The following is a 7,994-nucleotide window of genomic DNA, read 5'->3' on the forward strand; positions in this document are numbered from 1 at the left end:
GAAAGTTTTGAAGAAAGACCTTGTCACTTATATGTGATTTAAGGCGAGTTGAAGTTATGTCGCATGCTTTCTAAAAAGTTTCTAAGTCCCCATCGTCTTTCGGCGATTGGCGGCATTAGTTGAAGTTTAAAGTCCTCATCGTCTTTCGGCGATCGGAGGCACCAGTTAAAAGACCTTAACGCCCTCGCGCGTCCTGAGGCGAGATAAAGACCTCCTCGCCGTCGAGCGAGTGCAGGCGAGAAAGAGTAAAAGTCCTCAGTGCTTCCAGAGGAGAGAAGATGTAGCCTCTGGGGCAATGTGGAGGCACCAGTAAAAAGTCCTCAGTGCTTTCGGGGGAGAGAAGATGTAGCCCCTGGGGCAATGTGGAGGCACGAGTTAAAGACCTTCTCGCCGATGAGCGAGTTCAGGCGAGTTAAAGACCTTCTCGCCGATGAGTGAGTTCAGGCGAGTTAAAGACCTTCTCGCCGATGAGCGAGTTCAGGCAAGATAAAATCCTTCTCGTCTTGAACGAGTTCAGGTATGGTGTAAAGGGTGGAAGAAGTTCAGAGGGTGGCTAAGGTAGGTTCGAAGAGAACGCCCAGCCACCCGGTTCTTTGTTCTGAAGCTCAGGGAGGTAGAGAAGGATCCGAAAGGCGCCTCTACCCCCAGATGAGGGAACAATGGCCCAGTTGTGAGGGCCAGAGGAAGCCTACATCGCCAAGACCCTTTGGCGATCAGATTCGGGCGGTGGCACGAGCAAAGGCCCATTTGATGGAGCAGATGAGGTAAGCTATGCCTTAAGCCGTCAGTTGAAGTGAAACTTGCTATTTAGTGGGTAGTTTTACGACGAAGTTCGCTGCTTTTAAAAGTTTACGAGTTATTAGAATGCTGTTATTCGAAAGTTGATAGTTTAAGCAGCAAGTAAACAAGTTGCGCCCGCAGAATTGCCAAGTTAATTTCGTTTGAAGTGAATTGTACAAGGGGAGATAAGGCAAACAGAGAAGTTGTAAGAAGAAGCAGAAAAACTTTATAATAAAGTGGTATCAGTTCAAAATACATATACAAAGAGGAAAGTTATTACAAGAAGTTTGCGCAAGAGAAAACAAATGAATAAGTGAATGGAGGGAATCAGCTAGTCTTCAGAAGGAACGATCTTCCCATCCACCACTTCGTTGTTTAGAGACACCATGGAGAGTTCCAGATCAGAGTATTGGCAGGCGAACTGCTCCAGGGCGGCGTCAAACCCGACAGCGAGGATTTGGGCAGAGCTCAGCTCGAGTTCTTCAATCTGCTTCTTGAGCCCCTCGTTCTGCTGTTTTAGTTCTTCAGCCCTCTCCCGAGCTTGAAGAAGGTCTTTAGTAACCCTCCTGTTCTCCGCCTGCGCTTGGGCCAGCTCTGCGGCGCTCCCTTCGTTTTCCTTTTTGGCCTCGGCGAGCTTAGCCATGGTGTCATCTCTCTCTTTTTCAGTTTTCCCCAAGAGGACCTCCCGATCTACGAACCTCTTCTCAAGGTTTTCTACCTTGGCCGCATCTGCTTTAATCGACGCCTCCAGGCCAGCCACCTTGAGACGGTAGGGGACCAACTTGCTCTCCAGCTCAATCTTCTCTTGAGCTAAGAGGTGCACCCTATGGCGTAGATCGGTGGCCTCCTTGCGCGCCACCCGCAGCTCGGTGCTCATAGCTTCCTCCACTCGCGAATGATCGATCTCCGCCAGCATAAGGTTGCAGGACAACTTCTCCGCCTCGATCCTTATTAGGCGATTCTCCTCTTGGAGCACAGAGATGTCATCCTGGAGTTTCTTGCTGGAACTCTCCACAGCTTTTGATATGATAGAGGGGAAATCCTCTGCCATCATCTTGAGTTTTGCTGAGAAGGGTTCCCACACCCTTTTAACCTCAAGGGAAAGGTTTGCTCGTGGAAGCACTGGGGAGCCTGTTGCTGGTTCTCGCCTCCACCTTCTTGAATTGGTTGGTGAGTTGGAGCTTCTTGGCGTGGTGGTGACGAGGGGGACTCGGTGATGATGATGGGTGAGTTGTGAGCCCCTTCATCCCCGCCTGGTGCAGCTTCCGCAGTTGAGGCTGTTGAAGGAGGACCCTCTCCAGCAGATACAAATGGCGTGGAGGCGCTTGGGGGGTTCTCCATGAAGTTAGGCTCAGTAGCCTCAATCACGGGGAGTGCAGCCGCCAAGGGAACTGCTTGAACCGGCGGTGTTGCAGCTGGCGGAGAAGGCAGTGTTGGAGTGGGAGCTGGTGGTGAGGACGGTGTTGATGTTGGAAGAGGAGGTGGAGCAGGTAGTGAGGAAGGCGCCACCCTTCTTCTTTTTGTGATGAGACCGTCCTCAGTCGCCTCATCGTCTTCTTCTTCATCCTCATGGACCACCTGAGGGGTTTTCCTCTTTGGCTTCCTAAGGATGAGTTTTTTACGTTGTGGGGCGGGCAGGGCCTCTGAAGGAGCTGGGCCTTTAGGGGGCGATCTGCCCTGGGTAGTGGCGATCTCCACCACTAAGTTGGGCACAGTCTGGGAGCCCGACGCCAACCCATGGGCTCGGGCGAGCGCCCTCAATTCAGCCAGTTTTCCTTTGCCCAACATGAGATCTACATAATACAAAGGTATACAGGTCAGCCCAAAGAGAAAGATAAATACATGGGTAGATATGCAAATGAGGCAAACAAGTGATGCAGAAAATAAAAACCAAGTCTTGTGCACAACAGACAAGACGCCCAGCAACAGTTAACAGAGGTGCAGCACAGGGCAAAGACTTAAGCGTTGAAATAGGCACTAACCTATACGAGCCTCGAGTTGGTCTTCGAAGAACTCGAAGGAGATGAGCGCAGTGGTGAGGAAGGTGATGTTAGCGTCTGCCACGCTTTTCCAGAAAAGGCACAAGTCCTTATCCAAATCACCCATGTTGTCGGGGCTTCTTGGCTTTCTAAAGCTTCTTTTGGAGTCTTTAGTTCCCTTGTTTACCCAGTACAAGGGAAAGCCGTCGAGCAGCAAAGTGTCCCGATCGTTCTGGCGCACTTGGACGAATTTGCCTTTCCAGTCCTTGTAAGATTGCTGGAAGATAGAGAGGATCGACCTCCCAGCAATTTTGTTCAGGCTCACCCAAAGGCGATCTCCAGGGTTCTTGGCCTCGAACAGGAAAAGGAACACGTCGACTGAGGCTGGTAGTCCCAGATGTGCGCACACAATTTGGAACGCCCGCACGAATGCCCAGCTGTTGGCATGGAGCTGGGCGGCGGCGATGTCGAGCTCGGTTAGTAGTTCCCGCTCGAAACGAGTGAGGGGAAACCTGAGTTTCACCTTCTTGAATAAGGTGGTGTACACAAAGCAGAACACCTCGCTGTTGTTCCCTTTGTCATCTGTGCAGACCGGCACATCGGGGGGACAAGGCAGCACGGTTAGTTTATCATCGTGCTCCTTGTGGAACGACAGGTGGGGCTCGTCCCCTTTCTTCAATCGAAGCACTGCCCCGGCAGAGTTTACTGAAGAAGTCTCCTTCAGCAAAGTCGAGGTGGCCCATGGGTATAGCTTCTTGTAGTCTGGGGAAGGAATGGAGGCACCTCCGGCGATGGGAGGAGTTGCCTGAGCAAGGTTGGGGTGAGAGGTTGCAGGCCTCTCAGCCTGGGAGGAGGAAGCACCAGGTGCTCGTGGTGGGTTATGAGCTTGAGATGGAGGGTTTCGTGACGAGGGAGGAGGATTTGGGGTGATATTTGAACAAGCCATCGCGGAAACTGCAAAGGAAAAAGAAAGGGAAAGGTGAGCGAAGGTTGCAGAGGCTGACTCGATTGTGAAAGAAGGATGAAAAACGAACAAACGAAAGTTCGTTGTAATGGAGACGAAGCCCTAAATTACGAGAAGGGAGAAGCAGAAGAAACAACCCACAGCGTATGCACCAGGCAGTTAATGGATGATGCGAATCGGTTAAAATGCAGGAAAACTCAACAGAAGAAGTAAAGGGAGTACCTTTCGATGATCAGAAGAACGCTGAAGGAGGTTGAGGATTCAGAAGGTTGAAGAGCGTCGTGGGTTTTTGCAGAAGAAACTCAGAGCGTTTGAGAAGGCAAAGAGGTGATGGAACAGTAGAAGCGAAATGGGTTTAAGGGTTTTTCAAATGATTTTTGGAAGCGTAAACGACAACTAAAGATGACCGTCGATGAAGCCACGTGTCGAGCGATTGGAAGAATGTTTGGTGGAGCGTCAGGAAAGCAGAAAGTACGAACGTTTGGAATTCTGCGCCAGCGCCACGTAGATCGGTAGTGACGTGACTTCTTTAGTCTTTTCGCTGGACAAGTCTTCGCTTAAGACTGGGGGGCTTGTGTACCGCCCTAGTAGTCGGAAGTGATGACGTGGCATCGAGCTATTATATAGGCGTGTTGGATGGGACACCTGGTTGGCAGAAGGGAAGGAAGTCGAGGGGTTCGTGTAGTCGCCAGTTGTTAAGTTGGCGTGCTCCGATCTCCAGCATGCCTAAACCGGCGGTCACCGGGTTGAAGATGAAGTCGCCAGATGTGAACCCAGGCGACCAAGTAATTAGAGATCGCCGAAACAAGGACATCGCCGAAGATGAAGGCAGATAGTCATTTCCTAGCTGGCCAGAGGATGAGGTCGGGAGACAGCTTACTTGAACATATACGGTGAAGCAGGTAGGGCAGATCATGAAGGCGGCCGGCGAGACCACAGGGAAGGTGTGTACGAAGGCACCCGAACTCGCCATCTAGAAGAGATCACGCTCCAAGGCATCTATGCACTGAGTATATCATGCATAAGTAACTTAGCCAAAAAACCTGAAGAATAAGAAGTAGCGCCCAAGTCAAGGATGCTCCAGATGATGGCACGTGTACAGCTGGATGCGAGCCACGTGTCCAGATGTGTAACTGCCAGGAGAGAGAAAGTGCCCAGGTATATAAGAGTTTCTAACGAACTTCTGAGGTACGCACGCGTTTAGATTACTTCTTTACAACTGCGAGAACGAGAGTACGCTGAGAGAGAACTTCTCACGGTTCCTTAGAGTTCTTGAGTTTTTCTCTGAAGTAATTGGTGGTTCAGTCACTGACTTGGGCGTCGGAGCGTGATCGGCCGCAGCGGCGCCGTTTCGTCTTTTGCAGGTTCTGGAGGTGGATCGCGGTGAAGGACGGAGGCTAACACGGCGCAGAAGTCAATCCAAGTTTGACGAGGCAGGGCTCCAGCGTTTTGGTCAACAGGCAGGATCAATTACAATTACTGGAAGCTATAAAATAGGAATACTAACAACCCTGTAAACTGATCATTAATGCAATAATAACGGTAAATAATTTAAGAGTAATAAAATCTGAATTAATAACCAACATTTAAGGCTAATAAAATCTGAATTAATGACCAACATCCTCTCTTAATCTGATTTAGAACAACCTTCAGGCCCAACAGATCTCTTAACTTGATGAAAGCATCGATCTTCAATGGCTTAGTGAGACTATCTGCAATCTGATCTTCTGATCTACAGTATTCCAATTTGATAATGTTCTTCCCAACTTGGTCTCGCAGAAAGTGATATTGAATATCAATGTGTTTTCTTCTTTAATGAAAAACCAGATTCCTTGCAAGATTGACATTGTCAACATAGATCTTGATTGGAACATATAGAATAAAACCAATTTGAGTCATGATATTGCTAAGCCAAATTGATTGACAAGCACTTGCTGCTACTACATACTCAGCTTCACAAGTAGATAATGCAACAATTGACTGTTTCTTTGATGACCACAAGCAAACAGTATTTTCGATCATAAAACAATGACCACTTTTGCTCTTCCTCTCGTTTGAATCTCCACCCCAACCACTGTCTGAGTATCTGACGATCTCAATCTTCTTCGATGAAGAGTAAAATAGACCAAAAGTTGTAGTACCTTTGATGTAGCGCATAAATCTCTTTATAGTTTGTAAATGAACTTGTCGAGGTGACTCCATGTATCGACTGACCAATCCCACAACATAACATATGTCGGGTCTAGTACACGTGAGATATTTAAGGCTCCCAACAATCTGCTTAAAGTATGTTCCATCTACAGTTGTCCCATCACCTTCCTTCGTAAGCTTAATTCCTATTTCAATTGGAGTCTTAACTGGTTTGAATCCTCCATCTTAAACTTTGTTAGATATTATTAGATATTATTATATATAATTAGATATTATTTGATATTATGATATATTATAGATATTGTTAGATATCTCATATTTATGTAATGGGCTTAGCCCATATGTTTCTTTTCCTATATAAACATAACCCTATGTGTTCAATATACACAAGGGGATTTACCCTATTCTTTCTTTTCCTTTATATGGTATCTAGAGCATAAGGTTAGGGTTTAGGGTTTAGGGTTCAATTTTTATTGGTGAACCCACTATTCACTGGAATTTTCCAGCCACTGCTACCATTACCTCGTCGGAGCAGCTGCCGGACCCTCGCAGGAGTTGTCGCCAGAATCTCGCCGGAGCCGCCATCGAAATCTCGCCGGAGCCGTCGTCGGAATCTCGCCGGAATCTCGTCGGAGTCGACGCCAGAGCCGTCGCCGGAATCTCGTCGGAGCCTCCCTGGAGACGCTGCCGGAGCCTTCATCTTTGTTGCTGCCACCAATTAACCGGTGACTGAATTTGTCCTTATCTTTTATGGCTTCTTTCGCTTCCGCTACCACTATGGCTTTTTCTGCTGCCACTGCCACTATGGCTTCTTCCGCTGCCGCTACCACTGTGGCTTCTTCCGTAGTCATTATGCCGAATTCATCTATTTATACTAATTATGTCAATGTTCATCTTTCCATTGACAAATTGGATGGAACCAATTATGACACTTGGGCATTAGATATTAAATTATGGCTGAAGAGTCAAGGTTATGTTGATCATCTTACTCATCCTACTCTTGCTGAAAATGAGGTTTTCCATTGGTTGAAAATTGATGCTCAATTATGCATTGTTATCAAATAGACCATTCACTCATCTTTAAAACAAATTTTTCGTACCTATGAGACATGTTCAGAAGTTTGGGAACAAGCAAAATTATTATACACCAATGATACTCAGCGTCTTTATGGTGTGTGTCAAAATCTTCTCACAATTGTTGCTCCCAAACGTCTTGATGGTACAATGGCAGAATATCTCGGTAAACTTCATGCTCTTCATCATGATTTTAATGAGTTATTACCTCCTGCCTCTACTCCTTCTCAAGAACTAGAACAAAGATCCAAGTTCTTCATGTTATAGGGTTTACATGGCCTTCCTGATGATTATTCTCACGTTCGTAATCAAATTTTGGGATCTCCTATTGTGCCCAATTTTACTTCCACTTGTTCTACCCTTTTGCGCGTGCCAGGTAAACACACCACTGATATAACGTCTCATGTTGATGACTCTTCTGCTTTAGTCTCTCAGCATAATGATCGTACTCGCCCTCACAAGCCGGGCAAAGGGCGTCACGAGTGTGACCATTGTGGCAAACTTGGCCACAAAATTGACAGATGTTATGCCTTACATGGTCGTCCTCCTAGATCTGTTGCGGTTGCTCAAATTGCCCCTGTGCAACCTTCTACCATGGACCATACTTCAATTGATACCCCAGGCCACCCTGCTATTTTCAATGAATTTCTTAAAGGGTATGAGGATCGTCAAAACCTTAGTTCCACGGCTTCTGTTGCACATTCAGGTACATCTTTTGTTGGCCTCACTCACTCCACTTTCCATGGCCCTTGGGTTCTAGATTCAGGTGCCACTGATCACATTATTGGTAATAAATCTTTTTTCTCTTCCCTATCTACTACGGGATATTTACCTTCGGTTACCATGGCCAATGGATATAGGGTACCATCACATGGTGTTGGTACTATTAATCATTTTTCTTCTTTATCTATTGATAATGTTCTTTATGTCCCTGGGTCTCCATTTAACTTATTATCCATTAGTCGTCTCACTTGTTCCCTTGATTGTGTTATTTCTTTTACCAAAGATTTTGTTACTTTACAGGACCGGAGCTCGGGACGGATGAT

Source organism: Phaseolus vulgaris, unplaced genomic scaffold, assembly GCF_000499845.2.
Source record: "Phaseolus vulgaris cultivar G19833 unplaced genomic scaffold, P. vulgaris v2.0 scaffold_111, whole genome shotgun sequence".
NCBI lineage: Eukaryota > Viridiplantae > Streptophyta > Magnoliopsida > Fabales > Fabaceae > Phaseolus > Phaseolus vulgaris.